The sequence below is a fragment of the Mustela erminea genome, chromosome X, assembly GCF_009829155.1.
Source record: "Mustela erminea isolate mMusErm1 chromosome X, mMusErm1.Pri, whole genome shotgun sequence".
Taxonomy (NCBI): Eukaryota; Metazoa; Chordata; class Mammalia; order Carnivora; family Mustelidae; genus Mustela; species Mustela erminea.
In genome coordinates this window covers 5,276,153-5,301,369 of record NC_045635.1, presented here as the reverse complement: position 1 = coordinate 5,301,369, position 25,217 = coordinate 5,276,153, and the positions used below count along the sequence as shown (strand labels likewise).

At 51.2% G+C, this 25,217-nt stretch overlaps 2 long non-coding RNA genes and 1 pseudogene across 2 annotated transcripts in view; 2 read left to right on the top strand and 1 right to left on the bottom strand.

Moving 5' to 3' along the window:
* LOC116582833 overlaps positions 1–7,343 on the bottom strand; it is a 90,219-nt gene extending 82,876 nt beyond the window's left edge. Inside the window, exons 1-2 of the long non-coding RNA XR_004282528.1 lie at positions 6,659–7,343; positions 4,122–5,160 (exon numbers count right to left, since the gene is read on the bottom strand). This is a non-coding gene — a long non-coding RNA (uncharacterized LOC116582833). The remainder of the gene's footprint in view (positions 1–4,121; positions 5,161–6,658) is intronic.
* Positions 7,344–7,697: 354 nt separating this feature from the next.
* On the top strand, positions 7,698–9,297 carry LOC116583478 (annotated as a pseudogene).
* A 131-nt stretch (positions 9,298–9,428) lies between these two features.
* LOC116582836 lies at positions 9,429–24,574 on the top strand. Its single transcript, XR_004282531.1, has 2 exons — positions 9,429–9,628; positions 22,670–24,574. It is a non-coding gene; the product is annotated as an uncharacterized LOC116582836 (long non-coding RNA).
* The last annotated feature ends 643 nt before the right edge of the window (positions 24,575–25,217 follow it).

Here is a 25,217-nt window from a genome sequence, read left to right as displayed (position 1 = left end):
AAACTTATGTCACACCTGTTCTCCCGTGAAGGCCCATCGCGGCCGCCCTACACGCGGGAAGGCCGGGCAGCCCGGCAGCACGGCGCTCGGGTGCCTGTAAACCCCGCAGTCACCAACCAAAGACACGAAGCCGAGAACGACCTCAGACCGCACAAAGGACACCCGCTGACAGTACAAGAGCGGAAAGACAAAGACAAAGCTCACACTGGCTCCCACTGGGCTGGGAGTGTGGGTGTTTGTCGATGACAAACGTTCGTGGCTCGCCGTGTCCACGCGTGACTCCAAGGGCACTGCAGGTGTCGGTCTGGGGGTCGCAACGAAACACCAGCGAGTAAGCAGATGTGCACGCACGGACTCCACAACAGCGAGGACACACGGAGTGCCTCTTCTGCAGCGTCCCGCGGGCTTTCCGACAGCAGGGAGCACACAACACCGTCCTACCCTGTTCCCCGCCAACAGCCTCATGCCTTACCCCGGCTCACCCGCAGACGGACCCGTTTTCACTCAGGCGCCAATTACAGACCCTGAATGCTGAAACTGAATAGAACAAAGTGATAAAAGTTGGTTTTCTCTGCTCGATTTCTGTCCTTCTCCGTGACCTCTGGGAGGGCATCACGAATGGTACGAGACGTGACTGCAAAGCAAGCACCGGCACTCTAGAAATCACGCCGTTCCGATCGGAATCTTGGTGCCGTGCGTGCCCACGGGGGCTCTTGCAGTAGAAGAGAAAGATATTTCCTCTCCTGGAAAACGGGGGATCAGACACCACATCCAGCTCCCAGCGACGTGCCAGTCCGGAGCTGTCTGTACTGCAGGACTGTCTCACCGCAACTGCCGGAACCGCAGGACGGTCTCACCGCAACTGTACCTTGTACACTCGGTGTTTCAAATGCTCCTTTTCCCGACAAGAACCACTGGGTAGAATGGCCTCCTGGATGTGCGTCGTCTCTGCTCGCAGTGGAGCCCAGTTAGGGAGACGTGACCCCACACCACCAGTTAAGACGCGTGATCGAGCGGGAGCCGCGGGGAAACCTGCCGCAAATGCAGCCATCTGCGTGGGGGGTCCGCTGGAGCGTTTTCAACACGTTCTTGTGTTATAACTCACCCCGTGAGAAGTTATACAAGGACCGTGCTGACACAACTTGAGGTTTGATAACATAAAATGAAGCAAAATTGGACCTTCATCTCTGTCAACACCGAGTCCATGAAGTTTTCAACATACTCCGTCCGCGCGTCTGGCAGGCCAGCAGGGCGCCGCCACCAACAGCCCACACGGCTCTGCCAGCGCTGCGTCTCCCTGCCTGGGAGGGCTGTGCTAGAAACGGCTCCACAGACCCCGGGGCTCCAGGACCTGCGGCCACACGGCCCTTCCCAGAGCCAACGTTCTGGAAGCTGTGCCGACAAAGACACTGTGACTCCAAGAGCCGCGGTCACCCAACGTGCTCATTCTTCCGTCCCCTCCAAACCCACATGCGGAAGCGTCTGGGGCTTCCTGCCCTGCAAACTCGAGGGCTCACAGGTTCTTAAAGAGATGATCCTAAGGGAACTGTTCACAACGAAGGAGCCGACCGGGAAGGCCAGGAGAGGTGGACGGCCCAGTGGCCGGGAGAGGCAGGGCGTGCTCCATCCCGTTACTGACGGGCTCAGAGCAGAAGACCCGTTCACAGCAGGGGGCTGGTGGCCATCCGCGCCCTGGGACAGGCGTCCGCTGGAGGGATCACGGCAGACCCTTATGATCCCTGCAGCGAGACACATTCCACATCTCAAGTGTGGGCAGGGCTGGGCTTCCCCATGCCGGGAGCCATAAGCAGGACTGGCTCCGGCCTCAGGCGGGGCTGAGTTCCTCCCCCCCCCCCCCCCCCCGAGGCCGGAGCTGGACAGCCTGGGAAGCAGCTCAGGACCGACGACACAGAAGTCAACTGTGCCCCTGCTTTGGTCCCTCACAGGACTTGCCTTTGTTTCTGTTTGAGGGGAAATCAACTGGCTTCCTAGAAAAGTACTCTAGATACACAGTCGCCCTAGGACTCAAAACGAATGCTCTTTGAACTAGGAGAATTCTGGCACTCACACAGTCACCTACGGCTACTCTGTTTTTGACATGATTACAGCGCATCGGGACCCTGACACAGTGTTGCTAAGAAGAAATACCAATGAGATGCTCGCCTTCCATTGCCCAGGCCATCCACGATCACCTTAACGTTAGCTGACAGTAAACTTCCACCGGGGCGAAAATAATTACATACACTGAAAATGTCAGTCCAGAACCAAGAAAATTAGGACCTTGCTTCCTCTTCATTCTCTAGTCTTAAACAGTTCCTTGTGGTGGAAAAGCATGGGGGCAGACTAACGTATCAGTCTTTTGTTTTTTACTTTCCAAATTCCACTAACTTTACCATTTATAAGGCTATATGGATCAAACACAGCACTTAAAATTTTGTTTTTAGGAATTTTAGTTTTTATCATTCAAATTTATTTTTATTTCTGAGGTAGACCCATAACTCCTTTCCCTAAAGTCCCCTAAACATCTGATACATGAACTAGTGCCGAAATCTCGAGTGGTGTACTTTGTTTTCTCAAATGCTCTATCTCTTGAATGATAGGGTTAACGAAGAAGATTTCTTTCCTGTTTTGTTTTGCTTTCTGTAAATCTCAAGGCTTAGACTCCTAATAATTTTGCCACAGAGGCATGTTTTGCTAATAAATCTCTAGATATATCTGTCTTTGTTCTTGTTAGGGGGCAAAAAAACCCCAGCTATGACACATTTCTCAGCATTTTTTCTAAAATGTGTTTGGAGAGGTCAGAGTCATATGGAATTGTGATGTTCTTGCATCATACACGTTTACTGGTGCTATTTTAACAGGATAGATTTGAATAATATAAAATGAGAGCTATTTTGGGGTTAATTGAGTTTGATTAAATAATAATTTACTTCTGCCAAATGACAAACGCACATATATAAATGACATCCATACAGAAGAAAGCTGAATGAAATCCCCCAAATGTAAGTCAAAGATGCTGCAAATTATTAAACCACCTTAGAGTTTTTTCTTAAGTCAATGAGCAGAGAACATGTGGTATGATGGGTACTGAGATCTTAGTCCCCGAGGTGACTAAGCACAGCATCACCGGGCTACATTTCCTAGGATCAAGAGTATTTGAGGCACTGCCTTAGGTGACCTTGTCTTGACACAGAAATCTTCACTTGACTCCGTCTGATCTCCGATCAACGTTACTCCCACAGAACCTGATTCATTGATTCCCAAACGCATGCCCCCCAAATTACCCCATCTTGTCATGGAATGGATACATAATTCACATTTTAAAAATCATTCGCTTAACCTTGGATTGACCAAGAGGCTATACATTCCATGATGCAGAAAATGGGACGTTTGTTTGGATTTTTGGTTTTGCTCCCTCTTTTCTCCCCAAAGCTTCCTCCTTGGTACATAGTAAGTGCTTGACCAATACTCACGGTAAAACGGCCCCGTGAATGGTGCGTGAAAGAACACTCACGGTGGACAACAGCTCTTCCATGTTCGTGCTGAGGAAGAAACGTTAAGCGGCATTTTCCCGGGCAATCAATCACACAGTTTTTAAATCCCTTTCTCTAGGATTACCTTTGTATCTGTTATTTTAAGGAGCCAATAACCCTCAACAGTTTGCTTCTCACGAATGGGGGTGCATAACAGGTTTTCCGGATGAATGCCTTCCTGGGTTCCTTATCATCTGAAACACCAAAAGGGATGGAGCCAATCTCCTTTGTCTGAGATCACCGATTTCACCCTGGCCTTGGAACTCTCCTGGTCCTTACCATGGGGGTGATTCATGTAACACGGACCGAGGCTCGTTGCCCCGTCGTGTTTACATCGACTCTCCATGCTGTCTGTCTCACAGTGTGTCTACGCCTACCGGCACGGTAACAGAATAACTCAAAGGATTGGTTTTTCAAAACCCCATCTCTAAGCGTTACTGCCACCTGCCCTGTCGCCATTCATGTGTTGAAACTGTGAGCCCTACCGTTAGAGACGAGGTCCTCTGGGAGATGACTATGTCGGGGGTTGCACCCTAGTCAATGGCACTAGCACCCTTTTCAAGGAGACCCCAGAGAGCTCCCTCGTACCTTCCTCCGTGCGAGGACACCAGGAGAAGACGGCTGTCCTTGACCCGGGGAGCTGGCCTTCACCCGATTCTGAGTATGCCGGTGTCATGATGGAGGACATTTGGCCTCCAGCCTGTGGGAAAGAAATGCCTGTTGTTTATAAGCCCCCCCCAGTCTGCGGAGTTCTGTGGGAGCTGCCCTGACAGACTAAGGCAGTAGCACACTATCAACACTCAGAGCGGTCCCCGGCAGAGACAGAGGCAGACTCGGACCAATAACCTCCTGACATGCACCACATCGTGGGGCTGCGGGAGAAAAGGAAAACAGAGAGAAGATGACTCCTTCCTATCTCGGTCATTCATCAAACTGTTGTATCCAAAAGAGTATTTCTCACTGACAGCATTCTCTAATTTTAAGGCGAAATGACTATCCAAAAACAAAAACCCAACAGAACAATAACAAATCACCAGGCAATTCTTTGCAACCACCTTCCCGAACAATAATTTAAAATGTCAAGTGGCAATGCAGCCCCAGTGTTTAAAAGCACTGGAACCACTAGCTTTCCATGCTCAACGGCCATTTCAGCCATTCTAGGGACTGCACTGATTCAAGCCTTTGAAACTTGCATTTACTTTTTGAATATTCTTGTCTCAAGGTCAGCATTTTTATGATTGCTGTTAGAAAGCTCCTTTCTCTGAGTTTTAATGAACTCCCTGGGTTTGCAACCATGAAAACCTGGCTTCTATTAATGTTCCTTCTTTCTATTCCTCGTTAACTCACACCCCGAGAGAGGCGATCACAGGCTCACCCGCACTCTGTAAGACGCTTCCTTGCGTCCAGTGTGAGGGATGTGGCTGAGCCACGTCCGAGAACTAAGCCTGCAGGAAGACAGCCACAGTCACAGAGAATGACCTTTGCAGATGCACTCACGTCCGTCGGAAACGTCGGCCTCCTGGTCCTTCAGCGAGGTGGTGGAGACAGAGACAGAGCTGGCTTCTTTCAATAACCATCTTCCTTCTGAGAGTCATTGCTCTTCTGTTGTATCTGTTTTGCTGGTTCCCTGAAATAAAATAATAGATGACATCGTATATCACCATATATATAGATTATAAATACGTAATATTAGATATTATAAAATGTGTATGTAATAAAGTCATATAGATTTGCGTACAATCCACGTACACATTTGGTATCTAATGTTACTTATACAAGAATACAACTGCTGCTCAAATCTTGTTTTTTGTATACTTGGCTCTTGATTGTAATATTTTATTTTATTTTTCAGATTATGTATTTTTTTTTTAAGCAATGTTTATACCCAGTGTGGGGTTGGCATTCATGGCCCTGAGATCAACAGTGTGATGCTCTTCCAACGGAGCCAGCCAGGTGGCCCTTGATTGTACTATTTTACAGTAACAAATAAAACCCTATTCGAATGAAATCATGGTGTCCATGGTCCCTTGGAATGCTCTGACCCTTGCCTGAGTCTAACAAGGAAATGTTTCCGTGGGACGAAAACATACGTGTTTTGTGTTTAGGAGTGACTAAAACGATGTTGAGCATTTGATAAAAACCTACAAAATCATATATTGTTTATGATGAACATTTACCCAAACCTGCACTGTATGAGGTGGCAGGATACACAAGAGAAGATAACGTTTGTGAGCCTGGGTTTACTTCACACGAGAGCACCGCTTACATCTCAGTGCAGGAAAAAGAAGCTTTTTTTTTTTAATTAAATTTATTTATTTTCAGCGTAACCGTATTCCTTGTTTTTTCACCACACCCAGTGCTCCATGCAATCCGTGCCCTCTATAATACCCACCACCTGGTACCCCAACCTCCCACCCCCCATCCCTTCAAAACCCTCAGGTTGTTTTTCAGAGTCCATAGTCTCTCATGGTTCACCTCCCCTTCCAATTTCCCTCAACTCCCTTCTCCTCTCTAGCTCCCCTTGTCCTCCATGCTATTAGAATAATTTTTTAATGTATCCTTAGGTTTGAGGGACATAGCAGAGTCAAATATGACCCACACTGCATTTGCTAAGGTCACATGTTGGTGTCCAATCTTCTGTGAAAAGAGAAAAATGCAGCTTATTTCCTGAAATCACGGGGTTTCGAAGGGGACTTGTTACTCTGAGATAAGAGTGAATGCTTTCTATTCCGAAGCAGATAAGGCTCAGGGATTTTCACTGTTCACAGATGAATCAGGACTCTATAAACTGGGAGCACTCCTGGAGTCAATCTCAGGGGCGCCTGGGTGGCTCAGTGAGTTAAGCGTCTGCCTTCGGCTCAGGTCATGATCCTGGGGTCTTCGGATCGAGCCCCGAGTCGGGCTCCCTGCTCAGCGGGGAGTCTGCTTCTCCCACCCTGTGTACTGTCTCCTCATGCTCTCTCTCTCTCTCTCAAATATATAAATAAGATCTTAAGAAGAAAAGAAAACCTCACTCAATTCTTTTAATTACAGGACCTGAGACCTCCTGAAATTGGAGCCTCGTCATGGAACGCGATCCCCAGCCAACGGATGTCAAAGGGAACGCCGAGAAGCTTACAGACCACCTTAGCCAGGCGCTCGGCCTCGCTGTGCCTCTGAAATGTCCCCACGCCGCCCAGTAGCGCAGCCCTCGAGTTCACCCTCCTCCAACCAGCCTTTCCTATACTTGCGGTTGGCACAGGAATCCCAGGAACTTCAAGCCTGTTGCAAACACTAGTGACAGGCAAGCATGTGCAGCAGGTAAGGGGCATAACTTGAAGAAGGAAAACATGAGCTCCACTTGGCCTGATGTCCAATAAGGTAGGCGCTGCCCAAGCTCATTCCACGGCTGTGGAACCGGGGGCCGTCCGCAGACTCCTGCAGCCACGGGAAGCACACCCCTCCGGGCTTCCCTCACGACCCTGCCGAGGAGCTCCGACAACGTCTGTGGGTGTTCTGGACCCCGACACCCAGCGAGACCGTAGCACGCCGCTGAGAAGTGAGACGCCCCAGAACCGTACCGAGGACGGGTCGACTCGGAGTCAGGCTGCGCCCTAGTAACACATACAGCTCAGCTGGCCGCAAACGAGGAGCAGGGACCGCCCGTCCACGGCGGACGTGCTGAGACACAGAGAGAGCTGCAGGACGTCTCCCGTGGCTTCATGTGCTTGAGGGGACGCCCGGGGCGAACTACAGAAGCTGAACAAGGAAAACCAAACACACGTATAGGACTATGACCTAGGACAAGCCCTATCTACATTAGCCATTGTGAACCACAAAGAACAAACCACAGGGGTTCTGGGGTGCTCGGTCGGTTAAGTGTTACCTTCAGCTCAGGTCATGATCTCAGGGTCCTGGGATCGAGTCCTGTGTCGGGGTCCCTGCTCAACAGGGAGCCTGCTTCCTCCTCGCTGTCTGACCCTCCTCCCCTGCTCATTCTCTCTCCCGCTCCCTCTCTGGCTCTCCCTCTTAAATACACAAATTCTTTAAGAAAACAAAGAACAAGCCATCGCTGCTGTCCTTCGGGGCTTGCATCTAAGTAAGCACAACGAGCCTCCGAAGACCAAAGAGGTTTTCAGAAACAAGCTGGACAGGACCCAAGAACAGACAGATTTTAGTCGGTCTATGGGGGGCTCCGGGTCATGGGACAAGGAACACAGAGTGTCTAAGCCTCGGTGTTCTGCAGACCGAACTAGTTTGGATACGTGACAACAGCGGCCCCGCTGATTTTCGTTCATCTGAACAGTCACGGGAAGCCAACGGACTGTCAGGAATAGCTCGTGTCCCCTCCAAGAACACCTGTGAGAGTTCTGTCCCCAGATCTGCATCATCCATGAAGCCGAAAGGGGAAAGGCATCCCCTCTGAGGCTCAACCCCGTCCAATTCCTTCTCCCGGTTCTCATTTCTCATTGCCTTTAGACCTGCGTGTCTCAAGGTCCGTGGGGACAGGGAGCCCCTCTGTCCCCGGAAGGCATGCCGCCCGCTACACTGGGCTCCGGGGGACCTCTGCTTCTGGTCCCGATGGACGGATTTCCTCTCAACACCAGAACTGGCTCCCTGTTCATTCACGCTGGCCTGTTTGCTCATTGAGTACCCACAGATGCTTAAGAGAAAAAGCTCATTCCCCACACAGGATTCTACAGATACGATGCTGCACAACACAGGCGGGGCTCCTGCCCTTACAGATTTTGGTGCGGCCTCTGCCGGCTTTCCAAAGAGCAAAGGTGTGCGTGCCACGGTCTTTAACCAGTGCATACGGCGCAGCCCAGACCTTAACCCTCTGCACATCTCTCTCAAGTCCTCGCTCGTGGAAATGATGGTTTGCATCGGGACACACACAGTTGGACTAAGACCACGAAACACCAGTGACTGAACATCTCTCATCATCACGGCTTTTCTAAGCACTTGGAGAGAAAGCGTCATCCTTCTGAAAAAGACACGCACATTCCATCGCCTTGGTTCAACCACCGACTTGCGTCAGGGCGAATCTTATCTTCTGGACCTCGCCGCCTCCAGAGAAGGGGTTCCTAGGAAATAGTCCCAGAACTGCTTTCGGGAAAGGGCGACGCGCTGGGAAGTGTCGTTCTGCCCTGACGTGAGCCCGGCGCCATCGTGGTCGAGGGTCCCCTGGGTCCAAAGAGGAGGCTGATGTTCTGCGTGGGGAGGAGTCAGCGGGGGTCGATGCGGTGCGGGGGTGCGGCTGGTCGCGTGGGGCATGTGGCAGGAGAGGATGTGCTCCAGAGTCGGGACCAGGCTCACCAATAGTCCATGCACGGGGAGAAGCGCTAGGAGGTGACAGTACACCCCAAGGCTCGACCAAATGAAGTCCTGAAAGTTAGACCCCCTTTCTCTGCTTTTCACTTCTCCCCCAGCGCCCTGCAGTCTTGCGTCTCGAGTGCAAGGGTGTGGCTTTCTTCCAGAGAGACTGAGGATGCAGAAAGACAGCCCCGAAGCCACCCAAGCCTCAGCTCAGCAAGGACGTGCCTGTGTGCTGTCACCTGTGGGGTTTCCAGGACCACCCGAAAAGGCCGTGGCCTGGTGTTCCGTCCACTGGCCCGTGTCCCGGGTTGCTGGCCTTTCCGCACCCTGTTTCCTTTGGACACACACCAAATTGAGGGCATCGGTCTGCTGCAACTTCCTGTTTGGGGAAGAAATCCTGAGCAAGGTGTTTCAGGCCCAGAGCAAGGGCATTCTGACAGGTGCTTTACCGGAAGGGCCCGTTGCACGCTGCTGCAAGGTGCTGAACAGAACAGGTCGGGCCCACGCGGACATCCAGGGATGGAGAACATCGCGGGGACCGTCTGGGTCCACACAATGACACAGTCACTGAGGACTCTTCTTTATTTGACACTGTGTTACCTAGGACGGTGGTAGCTCCTTTCATGAACCTCTTTTTCATCTTTCTGCCCCCGGAGACACCAGTTAGCCATCAAGTGAAATGTGGAAATCCCACAGCCGCTGGAAATCCCTCCTCCGCTGACCGTGTTTTGCGGAGACACTGGACTCATCGGGCAGGAAGGGAAGGGCGGCCTACAGCTGCTGAGCACCAAGGTCAGGTACAAGTAATTGTCTCTAAGTGTGTGTGTGTGTGTGTGTGTGTGTGTGTGTGTGAGTCATTTCACAGGTCAACGAGACCCAGTGCTTGAAGTCTTAACAGGTGAGCTCTCGGGGTGCAGGTGTGCAGGAGAGACGTGTGCACACCACCTCCCCGTGCCAGGGCTCAGGCTGGGCAGGCCGAGGACCACCTTCCTAGCTGGACGGTGACTATGCCCTCCGGTCTGGTCCGGTGTTAATGAGCGACCCTGGGGCCCCCTGCTGAAAGGGGCACTACCTATTGCTTACAAAACAAAGACCTTTTGAATTGCAAATTTGGAGGTAGACTCCCGGCTAAGGAGAATGTTCTGCCACATTATTTGCAACCTGGGGTGTAAAAATATGCAGCAAAGTCTAGACCTGTTCTGTTTACTTTTTTTGCTGCTGCAGAGAAAAAAATTTTTATTTTTCTTTTCTCTCTTTCTTGTCTTCCCCTTTAGAAGAAAGTGACGGGGCTGGCACGTTCCTCAAAGCAACTTTGCGAGAAGGCGCTTTGACAGAGTGCATTAACAATGTTGACTTGTGAAAACAAAGGGGTTTTTTATAATGCCCACAAATTATATGCTTTAAAAAAAACGGAAGGTTTGGAATTCTTTAATGATACTCAAGCAGCCCAGAATGGAGGTTTGCCTATTTTTCATCTTAGCACTTCAAAAGATTTTTTTTTTTTTTTTTAAGGATACCACGGCTGACAAAACTCAAACAAAAAAGCATAGCACATTACGGTTTCCTACTTGCACTTATTAAAATTAAAGTCAACACATATTTATTAAGTATCACCTGTGAGCCCAAGACTGCTGCTGCGTATCTCGGCATACACGGATGGACCCCACGGTGTGAGGTCACACTGAGGGGAAAGGATGTCTTCCCACGAGTAGTCTACGTGACGCAATGACAAACGTAAACTAGATGACTCGGGAAAAAAAATTTTTTTTAAAGATTTTATTTACTTATTTGAGGAACGGTTGTACAGAGAGAGGAAGAGGGGGAAGCAGACTCCCCGCTGAGCAGGGAGCCCGATGCCGGGCTCGATCCCAGGACCCTCAGATCACGACCGGAGCCGCAGGCAGAGGTTTAACCTATTGAGCCCCGAGGCACCCCTGACTTGGGAAAGGATTGCATGATTTCAAAGAAGCACTTGACGGTATTTGGTTGAGGGGTCACAAGATAGTTGGCTCTGGACCAAGCTGCGATCTACCCATTTCCTCGGGCACGGGGACCAACGAAGCAGATACGGAGAGAGACTCCGGAAGCACCATCGGCGGGAACCAAGGGCACGTCCAAGCCGCGGTGGGGCGGACGTTCCGATTTCGTGTCTACAGCACATTTAGAGGAAGCGGCAGCGACAGAGCTGAGATCAAGGGCGGCGACGAACATGCCAGCATGCCGTGAAGAGCTGGTCAGGAGACGGTACGATCGGAGCTGGGCTTCCGAGCAACTACTAGAACCGTGCGTGGCCCGACTGCGGTGCGACAGGACGAGCTCCACCCGGGGCAAGGTCCGACAGTTCTCTCAGGATTTAAGAACATGAAGATGCAGGGGCGCCTGGGTGGCTCAGTGGGTTAAAGCCTCTGCCTTCGGCTCAGGTCATGATCCCAGGGTCCTGGGATCGGGCCCCACATCGGGCTCTCTGCTCAGCAGGGAGCCTGCTTCCTCCTCTCTCTCTGCCTGCTTCTCGGCCTACTTGTGATCTCTGTCTGTCAAATAAATAAATAAAATCTTAAAAAAAAAAACAAAAACGGGAAGATGCTACAGACCACAGTGAACTTGAAACGGACAAAACAGTGATTTCTGGTTTCTGGTTCTTGTGGGCCAGAATCCCACGCACATATACATTTTCATTTTCACAGACTGTGCATTACAACAAAACGATGGAAAGGAAATACATTTTCTTCACTTTATTGGGAAAAAGGGGGCTCGGAGGCTATTAGGGGTTGTGACGGTCGCTGAAGTGAGTGGATGCCTGAAATGAAACTATCCCTTTTTGTAAAAACGATTGCCCCGATCCTAGGATATATTGGTATCTCAAAAGAAATGTTACCCCAAAGAATTATATTGTACCTGGCCATTCACAGCCCTCATTATATCTCACATACATCTTAAAGTCATCCCTGGAAAGAAAATGGCCCTTGGGTAACGAATGTGACATCATGTGCTCAATTTGCAACGACGGGCAATTCTGACTGGAATAAATTCATAAGAGCAGTAATCGCTTTCAAACAGGCCAATATTCACGTTATATGCCTTCCCCTCACTCCTGGGCACATAAAGACATTTATGGAAAACTTCACGGCGGGTCGCAAGGCTCCCACGCGACAGTGGTTCAGATTCCACGGATTTTGTAAGCACATAAGGATGATGGAGATCGCAGTCGCATCCCCGGAAACGTCCTGTTGGCCAGGAGTTTCGGGGTCTGCGGGATTTTCAGTACATTCTATAAGGCTCTGGCCACCGAGAGACATCATCGGAGGCTATTTTTTTTATCAAGCTTTTTGTTTTATTTCCGGTACTGTGACCACACTGCGTCGAATCAGTCTCAGGGGTCCGACATAGTGATGCAAGAACTCGACACGTTACTCAGGGGCTCATCGTGGTCCGTGAGCTCTTAATCCCCATCCCGGGTTCCCGCGTCCCTCCCCGCCCACCTCCGCTCTGGCGTCCACCACCTCACTCTCTACAGGGAAGCTGTTTCTCGATTTCCTCTCCCCGCCAGCCGCCCGCTTCTCTTCCCACCGCTCATTGGTTTTGTTCCCGAAATTGCACATCGGAGTGAAATCGTACGGTATCTCTGTCTCATTGACTCCACGCAGCGTCCCGCGCTGAGGATCCAACCGCGTGGCTGAGAATGGCCATCTCAGGATAGGTGAATAAAAATGATTTCAGATGAACAGAAACAAACAGTACTGGAGGGCTCGCCACGTGCAGGCCCGTCAGCCCAGGGGACGACAGGTCCGTAGGTGCTAGGAAGCAGAGCCCGGACTCCAACGCACGTCTCCCTGGGGCCAACCTCTTCGACGTTCGATTCTGTCTTCCCTCAGATCATATCAAGAAGCAACAGGGCACCGCAGCCCGGACTGAAGGTGGCAGATTGCAGGTAAAGCTGGCTCCCTTCCTGGCTCGGCACGCATAGTTTCTGGGAACGTGGCAGATCTCAACCTGGCTCCTCGTATAAAACGGGCCATGGTCATTCTCAGGAGTTATCCTGAGAGTCTGGTGGCATAACACGCGGTAAGTCGGTGGCCCAGTGTCCTGCCTCACTCATTACCCCATTATGTTTGGGTGGGGGCAAGTCTTCTGTGCCCCCAGAGGGCCTGTCTCGGTGGGCACACATTTCTGGTGTCCTTGTGTGTGTCCCGATCGCTTCTTAGAAGGACGCTAGTCGTGCAGGATGCATTCTACTCTCATGGTCTTGTTTTAATTTACCCCTTTAAAGACCTTGTCCCCCCTAGGCCCAACAGCAAGCACACTCTGAAATACTAGCAGTTTTAGGGGGATGCAGAGAGAAATTAGGGACTGCATAGGGACAGGAAGCTTAGGAGAGAAGCAGCTTAGGTGCTCTGTGTCACAGAGTGTGGTCAGTCCCTTCTGATAAAGGGACACTTGGTCCCAGATCTGGGGACATTAGGGGCCAAGTCAGGTAGTTGTCTACAGAGAGGGCTCTGGGCAGAAGGACAGGAGAGGGAAGTTTCAGAGGCAGGAGGAAGCTCGGGTTGGTCACGAAACAGTGAGGACAGCACGTGGCTGAGCCGAGCGCGATGCTGGTTTCCTGGACGCCTGTCGTGCGTCTGGGCTTCAGCATCCATCTGTGGAAACATCACCACTACCAGGGACGGCAGCGCTCACTGGCCTCCACGTGCCCCAGGGAGGACAGAGCCCAGTGTCGCTAACTTCCTAGGACACGGAGGGAAACCAAGTCTTTCACTTGAGGCCACCATATGATTTCTTGCTATCATCTCTGTTGGTTTCGTTGTTTTAACCAAACCAATGACTGGGTCTTCCAATAAACTCGCACCGCCGTATTTTACGATATGCAGGAGGTATCTCGTTAGCGGATCCCTGCATTTCGGCTGGCCAACGCAGAAAGCACGGTGTTTCCATGGGCCAGTGTACGTCCGAGGGTAAAATGTATCTGTACTTGACAAGACGAGACCTGCCCTACCAGGCCAGAAAGTGTTACTGCTCGGTGATGTCTACAAGAGATCTGAATTACAGTGTTGCATTACTGAAAACCCGGCCGACGTCGGCTTCAGTGATTCTCTCCCCTCAAATACGGCAGATTGTCAGTACAGCAGGTTCTTTATAGAGGAGCTATATTTCGCTTGAAACAAACAGTGTGTCCCAGAAGCTTACTGAACGGCGTACTGGACGGCGTAACGGGTGAGACTCACCATTTCCTTTTCCTTCGAGTAGTATGGTAGGCAATTCACTGGCACATCACTGCCATCAGTAAGTCTCCTTTTATATTATGCTCCTGAAATTAGTGGGGCCTGCGTAAGGTGTTTCAAGCAATGAAAATAACTGAGATGTTGGAAAAGAGGCTACATCAAGGCTGGGTATCACCACTACGAAATTATGTACGGCATTACCGGATTCTCTTCTAAGCTTCTTCTCTAGCATTCTTTGGAGGAAGGAACCAGTGCTTCCATCACAGATCCAAGATTTTCCCCGCACTCGCTGACACAGCGTATCAGCGACCCTGATCACGTGCAAGAGACCTAGGGAGACTTTGGGTTTCATCGTGTTTGCAAGACGTCACTCGGAGAGCAAAATGCCCGCTAGCATAGCAGCCGGCTGGAAGCGTAAGGTCACTCTGCTTAAGCTGATTCAAAGCCGAGTGTTTCGACACACACTGGACAGGCTACGCTGTCAGAATGGTAGACAATAAGGAAACCGAGCTCACACTTGCTCCCCGTCACGGGATATCGGGCTCCCTCCTCACAAAGATGGCAGCGACATTTCAAGATTCCTTTCTCATCTGGATTTTGTAAGACAGCGTGCCTCCACGTTTCTGAAAGCATCGCTCGCGGTAAAATGGCCGAGAGGATGGTGCGCGCGGCCAACTTTCAATCAGATCTATTCCGTGACGTTAACGCACATACGTCTCAAATTGCAAAGGCCATCGTCCAAGAAACTGGTTCTCTGTCTAGCACTGTTTTCCTGCTTTTTCAAAAGCTGCCTCTGGGGGAGTGGCAGGGCTGGCCAGGGGGCTGTCCGCATTCCCCATGTCGTTTCTGGGCATTCGCACCAAATTCAGACAATCCTGTCCTCTGGGTTTTTAGTTAATTTTTATTACGATGGTAAGATGTACCAAAACACCACGATCTGCTGAGTTTAAGCACGGTAAGAAGTAAGAACATTTGGGTGCCCACGTACTCGTAAATACAACCCAAGAAGCCTAAATTTCTACCCGTTAGCTCTGGACTGCAGTCTGTTTTCCTCTCCTCCTTCTGAAGAGCCAGTAAGTCTCATCTTGGGTGGCACCTGCCCAGAGCTGTCCGGGATCTCTCTGTCAGGAAAAGCCGTTTCTCAGTACCAAGTAGCCATTTCTCCTTTACAGAAGAGCAGAGCACAAAAAATACCACTTCTGCTGCCTCGTGCCCTCAAGCAGATTCTCTCCAAAGTGGGCAAACATTTTCGGGAAACCATTTGGAAAAAAACAGGGACCCTCAAAAAGCAGCTCAGAGTTCTTGACAAGAGAGAGAGCCGTCTGCCTTTATCCCAGAAACTACCCGATCGGGGAAGGGAGAGCAGGTGCCACGGCTGCCACTTTCCACAACAAAACACGTGCAGAGACTATGCAGCTGGGTGACGTCCAGGCAGCCACTGGTGGGCGGACGTTCGGATCGACGTGGCCTTTGGACGCCTCGCTCGGAGAGTTGTTCTGATTCTATGTACTCAAGCCGTAGCTTTGCACTTTCAGAATCCGCAGCCGGCAAGCTTTCCGCTCAAGTTCCATCTGCACCCACCGGTCTACGCGGACAGAGATCGTGCCCTATCCCCAGATTCCTCTGTGGAAGCCCGAATCCCCAGGGAAACTGTATGTGGAACGCGGGCCCGTGGGGAGGCAATGCAGCGTCAGTGGGGTCCTGTGGTTCGACGGTTATCGGACGGGGCCGGCGCCACGCCAGGAAGAACAAGAGACCACAGTCCCTCCGCACCTGAGTCGGGACTTTCTGAGAAGCGGCCAGGGGCCAGCCAGAAGGAGAGCACTCACACAGCAGACCACGGCCGACCTCCACCTCGGACCTTCCAGCACCCAGACCTGCGTGGAAGTCAGTTTGTTCTTCAGGCCAGGAGGTCTGTGCTGTTTTGTTACGGCAGCCGGAGCTCGCTCATATGCACGCACTGGTACCATTTCAAACCTGTGCGCTGTGTCCTCACAAGGGAAAGTCATGCGTTGTTATCGCATCGATCAGACACACACACATGTATAATGTGTATAATCAACACACACACGTGCATGTGTGCACACACACCCACGGAGTCGACGCAGGCAGAAGAACAGCCTCCAAAAATGACCACGTCCTAATTCCCAGAGCCTGTCACTACGTCACCTTCTGTGGAAACCAGACTCTGCGGGTGTGACCCTGAAGGACCTTGAGACACGGAGAGCGTCCTGGCTCCCCCAGGCAGCCGATGCCATCACGGGACTCCTCACAACAGGGAGGCAGGAGGGCAGGAATCGGACAAGGACGCGTGACAGCAGGATCGCAGGCGAGTGTCGGAGGGGACCCGTAGCCCATGGCAGGCAGGAATGCAGGAGCCTCTGGCGGGTGAAGAAACAAGACCTCACAGCTGCCCCGGCCTCCGGAGGGAAGGCAGCCCCGCCGCATCTCCCTGTTGGCCCAGCTCGGCTGCACGAGCTCCAGGGGGCGCCTGCGGGGCTTGGTCGGTGAAGCGTCTTGTTAAGGCTCAGGGCGTGATCCCGGGTCCTGGGACGCAGCCCCGTGAGGAGCAGGGGCTTGTCTCTGCCTCTGCCCCTCTCTGTGGGTCCGTCCGCACCCGTTCCTGCTCCGTCACTTTCTCTCTCTAATAAAGTCATTAAAAAAACAAAGAAAAGGAACTTCTGGGTGTAGACGTATTGAAATAAAATGCTAAAAAGTAAACTGAATTCAGAACCACCATTAAGGCTGGAGGAGGAGCTGTGGGCAAGCGTCACCTACAAAGAATTGGGCGTCCGCCTGTTTTCAAGGGTAAGTGAAAAAAAAAAAGATGTAAACTGTAAATGTACAGTCAGGTCTCTTCAGAAAGCAACCTTCAAAGCTCGAACCTTCAAAGCCGCACTCTGTGTTTCGGTAGCATCGGGAGAAGCCGTGGCCGCACGCACGGACGTGTGCTAGGGCGGAAGGCACAGCAGGGGAGACAAACCCGGAGGGCCTGACCTCCGCAGGGCTGTGACCAAGGACCCAAGCGTGGCCTCCTCGGTCACACACAGAGCCTCTCTGTTGCTGCTTCGTGTGGCTGAAGATCCCTTGCGGATCATTCTGGAAAGCCGGCCCACCGGGAGCTCGTCATTCGTCTGAGTCTTGCCCTTGGCGGAGCGTTTAAAGTCAGCAGGAGGCAGTGCGAGAGGAAACACGGCACTTTTAACACTTCAGATGATCTTTCCAACCTTGAAACCCTCACGCCAGTGAGATCAAGGCCTTTGGAGGAGAAGAGAGAGCGACGGGCGCCGTCCCCTACGGCAGACGGGAAGAAGGGGCCCTCGGAAAGCAAAGTCAGACGTCACAGACTTTCAGCCCTGACCCTGAACTCTGCGCTTCTCCCTGGCCGGGACTCTGCCCAGACCCACCGTTACTCCACACTCCTGCGGTCGTGACCTCCTCCGTGATGGCTCAGGCCTTGGGGATCCTTCAGTCGTGACAGCCCACTGCCTTGCGGTGACCAGTTCCGAGTCCGTCCCCCTCATTGGCCGGTTCGTAAACCAATGGCCTTTAGGGAACAGGGTGGGCATCTGAATTCTGCAGGGTTTTCCCCATGTCTGTCCGTGGCACGTGTGTGTGCAGTATTTGGTGTACAGCAGGACTCGACAGGGCCACTCTTTATCTGCTGTTCCTGCTTCCTGCAGGCTGGCAGGGACCCCGCATTGCTCACTGCCTGGGAGCCCCTCCCCAACCTTCCTCCTGGGACCTTTGTGCCCACATAAGCGGAGGCACCAAACTTCTCCTGCATCAGAACCGGGGGTCCTGGGAGGGACCCAATCCTGGCCCTGCCGCCGCGCTGTTCTCAGACTCGGAATACACTACTCCATAGTACCCGCCTTCAGTCCGAGGCTTCGAATTTCCAGCTTCTCCCCTCACTCTGGCGCCTTCCAATGAGATCATTCCGTTAGATCCCCGAAACAAGACCCCAGCCCTCACAAAGACGGTGTTGGGGATAGCACGCTGTCCACGCAGACACTGAAAGACACCGAAGATGCACCCAACCTCCCTCCCTTCCTACGACGCGCACCTGTGAAGCGTGGTGGCCGGGGAATCCCCATCACGGGAAGCGCGACAGGCAGGCTTTGGGGAGACGGCGGGGTAACAGGGTCCCGACCTGGGAGAAGTCTTACGGTTCCTGGTTGCCGGGGGGCTGGGCCGCCTGGTCACACTGCGGAGCAGAGTTGCAGGGATGCGGGGGAGGCAGCCCCAAAGGACGGGGGGCCCTGCTTGGGGCACACCGGTCCACACAGCAGGAATCTTCTAGACTGAGAAGAAATATGCCAGTGACCTTGGGAGTTCAAATACAGGAATTCAGAAATAAGCGTTACAAACAGAAACTCCTCAGAAGAGCCCTGCTTGATCCTCAGCTGGCCACTGCCAAGGGCAGGGACAGAAGCCACCACTGGTGTGCTCATGACTTTTTTGAGGACCAAACGCTCTCCAGATTGTTGTCCGTGTTGGTGCCCAAACTTGTTGGTGCCCAAAAAGTGTGGGTGCACTTTCCCACGCCGGCAACTGTCCTTGCGTGGAAACGCCCCTCCGCTTCACCTGTCACCGTGCAAGTGATCCCATGCTTCCAGCTCTAAACGTCTGAAAGAAGGGACCATTTCTAACATTTAACAAACACATTTCCTTTTTCCAGAATAGTCTAACATCATCATTTCTTGGCCTTTTGGCTAAGATCAACTATAGAATAGTCTAATATCACCATGCTTATCAGTTGATGATTTAATACCCTGTTAGACCTTCATAAGGTAAAGTTTCATTTACTGAACTTTATAAATGCATTTAAAAATACTGAGAAATCACAAATTTGGAAATGCATCTGATCATTCATTCCCCCCCCCCAAATTTTAATGCAGGTTTGTTGTTGTTGTTGTTTTTTCTTGTTAACATAGTCTCTACACCCAACGTGGGGCTTGAACCCAAACTTGAGGTCAAGAGTCGCATGTTCTAACAACTGAGTCAGCCGGGCACCACCCAATCATTCATTTTAAAACTTGAAAGAAGTTCGATAAAGTAAGAGAGAAGATCTAATGGAAAGGAGTCTCTTCAACAAATGCTGTTGGGAAGACTGGACAGCCACATGCAGAAGAAAGAAACTGGACCATTCTCTTACACTTTTATACACAACAATAAGCTCAGAATGGAGGAAAGATCTCTTATGAGACAGGAATCCACCAAAATCCTACAACAGAACATAGGCAGCAACCTGTTTGATATCGGCTTTTTAGCAACTTTTTATTAGCCATGCCTCCTGAGGCAAGGGACACAAAAGCAAAAATAAACCATTGGGACTTCATCAAGATAAAAAGCTCCTGCACAGTGAAGGAAATAACCAAATCTACAAGGCAGCCTACAGAATGGGGAAGATATTTGCAAATGACCCATCTCACAAAGGGTTAGTCTCCAAAATATAAAGGACTTATACAAGTCAACACTCCAAAAAACAAATAATCTAGATAAAAAATGGGCAGAAGACATGAACAGGCATTTCTCCAAAGAAGACATCCAGTTACCAAACAGACACGTGAAAAGATGCTCCACATCACTCATCGTCAGGGAAATTAAAATCAAAACCACAATGAGACACCACCTCACATCTGCTAGTATGCCTAAAATTAATAGCACAGGAGATGACAAATGTTGGCGAGGCTATAGAGAAAGGGGAGCCCTCCTACACTGTTGGTGGGAACGCAAGCTGGTGTAGCCACTCTGGAAACAGTATGGGGATTCCTCAAAAAGTTAAAAATCATCCTTTGATGCAGGAAATGCACTAGTAGGTATTTACCCAAAGGATTCAAAAATACTAATTTGAAGGGACATATGGACCCTGATATTTTTAGCAGCACTATGGACAATAGCCAAACTATGGAAAGAGCCCAAATGTCCATCGACGGATGAAGATGTGTGTGTACACAGCGGAACACGTCTCAGCCATCAGAAACGATGAAATCTGCCATGGGCCCCAGCAGGGATGGACTAGATAGTACAATGCTCAGCAGAAGCAGTCAGAGAAAGGTAAACATCCTACGATGTCACTCCTACGTGGAATTTAAGACACAAAACAGAGGAACACAGGGAAAAACAAGAGAGGGAGGCTATCAAATGCATTCGTAAGTCTCGAGAACACAGTGACGGTGACCAGAGGGGAAGTGGGTGGAGAGGTGTTAAGGGGTATCCTTGTTGTGACGGATGTTGGGCATTAAGGCGAGTATCTGTGATGAGCACTGGGTGTGTATGGAAGTGATGAATCACTCAATTCTACTCCTGAAAAAAAAAAAAAAAAGAAGAAACGAAAAACCCACACTTGACAGAAGTCAACATCTTTAAATGGAAATTTCCACTGCACTCCTAATTATTTACAGTATTTGTGATTACTTATTTATACTTGTATTTTCACCGAGTTTAAAATCTTTTATTAATTGTAGTTTCTCGGCAGGTGGGCTCGTACATTTCTCTGAAGTGCTGGGAAAATGAATAAGAATTCTGTATAAAATGAACGTAAAGCCATTTTAACACTGATAACAATGTAATGATAAATAGTATAACAACCGCTGCAACAGCCCTGCTCACTGCTTGCGTCCTCACACTGGACACGTGAGCTGAGCCATCCTGAAGCCACAGGTGGGCATGACCTTTCTGCGGGGAAGGAATGATGTTTCTAGTGAGTCACCGAACATGCACTCGACACACTCAGGCGACACACTGAACTCGGTGGACCACTGCAGCGGGTCAGGTCTCGGCCGTCCCCTTTGAGCCTGGACTCGTGGAAAGAGCAGGTGCCTGCCTTCTTGGGGTCTCCTCGTACAAACACAGGGGAGCTGGCGTGGAAGCCCTCCAGCAGACCTCGCCCCGTCCGCACGGGAAAGCCTGCAGAGGAAAACAAGATCGAAGATCCCAGACGCCCCAGAGCAGAAGCAAAGCTTGGTGGCCAGGCTGTGAGGCGTCCCTCAACGTTACTAGGTCCGGGGGTCCATTGCAACCGCTTCTCCACCCGACCCCGCTCTGATTTTCACGGTTTGACGTCAAACTTGATTAGCATCTCGACCCAACAGTGGGTTTCTCCAGACACTACAAAGACAGCCGTCACCGATACTTTTGATCGGCTCACGAGCCCGATTCCGGCTTTCACTGTTGTGCAAGAAAGGCGACCGGGAGCCTCAGGATTCCACGTGCGAGCCGGCACGAACAGCAAGGGCAGCTGCTGGTGGTCTCTGTTCCGTCCAGACGCAACACGGAGGGTCTGTGTGTCTGTGTCGGCGGAGGACACCCCGGAGACATTCCTTTTCGTGGTCATAATCGCATCCTGGGTATTTGAGCTCGGTCTTTAGTAACACACCGCCCTGCTCAGCCTTCCTTCAGAAGCTCTGCTGCTCCTTCTTGGGACCCCAGAGGTCACAGCCACCTGCCCCACCTGCCTGCCGTCCGTGGACAATGTTCAGGCCCGGCGTCTTCCCGCTCTCCTCCTGCATCCCTGCACACAGCTTCTCTCACTGCAGTTTTTACGGCACAAGCAACTGCAGGGAAGGATGCAGAGATCTCAAGTCCCCGTCACCACTGCCCCCAAGGTAACACCTTGCAGGACTGCAGCCCGAGCCCCCCACCCCCCAGGGGACTGACGACCACCCCCTCACGCATGCTTCCTGGCACCCCACGTGGCCAGCTGTGTGCTGTGTGCCGTGCAACGCCATTTCTGCTTCCTCCCGAAACCTGCGGCCCTAGTTCACTGACCACTCACTTGCAGTGCCTCGACATTCCCCGTTGTCAGAATTTCCCCAAACTCTCAGGGACCTGATGCCTCTCTGTCCCCAACGTGTATCCCTCCGGAGGTGAACAGGAGTATTTTCGGACCCTGGAATCCTTTTCACTGGACCTGCAGTCAGTCCTTTGCTGAGCAGGATTCCCTGAGGAGGATGTAGACACTCACCTACCCCGATTTCTCAACTGTCACTCACCGTGACCCACTCTATCGTTTTTTTAAAACTCGGCCACGGTCTGGTTTTGGACCGCGAAACCCGCATATGCAGGTACAGAGAAGTGTTGAAAACCGAGGACAAACGTTCAGAAGTTGGGGAAGGACACTCCTCACTATTGGTTTCAAAGCCCCAGATTGTGACCGGGACAAGCTCTATGATGGGAAAAGTTCTAAGGAGACCATTTCAGATTCCCCCCGGAGCGCGAGACGCATTCTGCGGGTGCAAAGAAACACACACACGGGATTCGATCTGCCCTCCCGGCAAGATTTCCTGGATGTGCCAGAGCGAGCACAGACTCACACAGAAGACACACCCCCTGCGTTGGGATAGTTGTTAAGTCGTAATAAACTGCACGTAAGAGGTGGGGGTACATTTGTGGGAAGTGAGTGATGCCTTCCTCTAACGCTGACAGGTTGAAGATCTCCCCGGCGACAGACAGGGGCTCTGGAAAGCTCCGTCTCCCGAGAAGAGGGGAGATGCACAGGCCCAGCTGCACCCTGGGGGTCGACACAGACTAGCCCCTGCTCCCCGGGGTTGAACAGCAGAGGTGGCACGGAGTGACCCACAGTAACAACACTTCTCCGCTTGTTTTTTGTTGCAGACGGCCGTGCTCACCACCTCCCGGCCAGCCTGAGCTCGAACGGCGTCCTGACGCAGCCACGGGATTTTGGCGGAGTCGGTCCCTTCCCACAGGTGTCCGACCCTGGGTCAGTCCAGGGCACTGAGGGCCGGAGAAGTGAGCTGCGGGTTCGGCCTGGGCGTGAGGGCCGTCAGGACGGGGGCGCGGGGACGATTCACCTGCTGCTCTCTCAATACGAAGGACTATCACAAAATACTCTATTTTCAAGAATACATACCTCGGGCACAAGATAATTATTCAAGCAAGCACAGCCACGACAGAAGCCAGTGCTACGTTTTCACGGTTTCAGTGGAACCATGCGGATCAGGAGTCTAACCTTCTGAGAACGGCTCCTCTGACGGAGGGAAAAAAACAAAAAAAAACAGGGAAAGACAGAATCAAGGATAATCTTTAGGGACAGCACATACACTGGATGCAGATGATCTTAAATCTGCAGGTCCTTGACTCCCGAACCCTCTACATAATGACGTCCCCCTGTGACCTCAAGATACCCGCCTCCCTCGGTGAGGCTCTCTAGAGAAATAACAGCTCGGACATCTTGTAGCACAGCGTTACAGGAGGGCAAAGACCATTCTGGATTTCCCTCCCGCCCGGCCGCGACACGAGCACTCCAGTAACTTCTCTGCACACACAAGGAGCAGAAGACGTCTTGCCAAAGGACCTGGATTGGCCACGCCCGTTGCGGGCAGAGCCGAGGGGTAGGTGATCCTTACGCTGAGGCTCCGGACACAGGATAGACATGTCTTTTCTTCCGCGTCCGGTGATTGCCCTTGGGGACGGATACAATTCGTCCCTGCCTTACAGGGTCACTGGTGTTCCTATCAGACGGTGGGAACCCGGCTGCCACGGTGCCCACCTAGGGAGCCCCATCCAAACAGAAGGCAGGGATGCTTACTTTCCCCGGCAGGCCCTCTGGAACTTGGAGAAGGTGGTCAATGAGAACTCGCCAAGCTGTGACGCATAATTTGAGAACGTCCCTAACGGCCAGCATTTTGGTCACTGTGACCCCAGAGGCAGCCAGCAAGCAACGGACACATTTTTCTTCAGGGTGAGTGTCACGTTCTCACCTTACAGGCAGGGCGGTGCTGGCTCCCAACCCATGTTATCAAGAGGCTTGACACACTAGGACACATTCTTAGGTGTCTTCTTGGCACAGGGGCCCGGAATACTTTGGCCTCCTAATCTCCGTTCCCTTTCAGCTCAGCAAACAGAGGCAGCACCTTCAAGAGTGAGGCTCTGCCTGGCCATAGGGCTCTGCATATCACACTGCCGGGCAGATGAGAATCACAGGGTACAGATAAAGTTACATCAAGACACACATTTTTGTACACTGTAGGCCTGGCAGGCCGAGAAGGAGACTATTTGAAAACAAGAACCTGGAAACTTTTTTTTTTTCTTTTTGCCAAAATAATATTTGTTTCGGAGGCCACGTCTTCCAGTTATGTTTAGGGAAAGATTTTTATGGAGAAGGACACTCCTTTTAAATATTTCCCGGGAGACACAGAAGCATGGGTTTGTGATTTTGAGAACACCTTAGGGGATGCTGTTCCACATTTGGGGATTTTTCTGGCAAGGAGCCACCGGCTTAGTTTCTTAGAGAATGGGGCCTCTCTTAGAGCAACAGAAAGAGAACAAGTAGAAGGTGGTTTTGTTGCTAAGCCAGAAAAAGGGGTGTTTTAAGGATAACTTTGACTAAGAGGTTCTTTAAATGGTTTGAGGAAATGAAAGAGGCCTGTTTGCTGAGTTGAAAGAAAATCCCACCTCCACCTCCACAAATGTGGGTTTTTTGCCCATTTCGGGAAGGTGGCCCCGGAACATGGAAACATTCCCTGGTATGAATGAAAGATTGTGTCCAGGTAGGGTAAAGAAAAAAGATGAAAAGAAACACAGGGTCTGGGCAGGTTAATTTTCTGCAGATAAACTTAGCTGTTGGAAGAGGTGCCATCGTGGTCAGAGGACGCGTCTTTGCACCGGAACCCCAAGACACAGACTCCTCTTGGATACCAATCTCACGATGAGTGAGGATCCACGTGGGCTCTCCTAACCTCATCCACACTTTGGGGAACCCCAGACTGACGAACAAAGCCATTCCAAGCTGTGACTGATGCCAAGACGACTGCCTGGCCTGTAAAGGGTGTGGATGTCCCCAAGCCACGGGCATCTGGGCCCTACAGAGTGAAACATTCCAATTATTTTAGGTGCCCTACAATGGGCCTTGGTGTAGGCATTAGGTTCAGTCCTGGACAATTTTAATAGCTCCAGTTTGGGAAAATTTCAGAAGGTTGTTTTTCCTTTGCTTTCCTTACCTAACAGCCTGAAGGAGGTCTTTGCTTACATTTCCTTACCTCATATTTCAGGTTAAAATCTTTATTCATACGCTGGTCCAGGGGTTTTTGTGCAGAATTTTCCTGCAAAATGCTAGATAGTAAATAGTTTAGGCCTGGAAGAGCAGCTACTTGGCTCTGTCCTTCCAGCACGACAACAGCCGAAACAATGCACAGAGCAATGA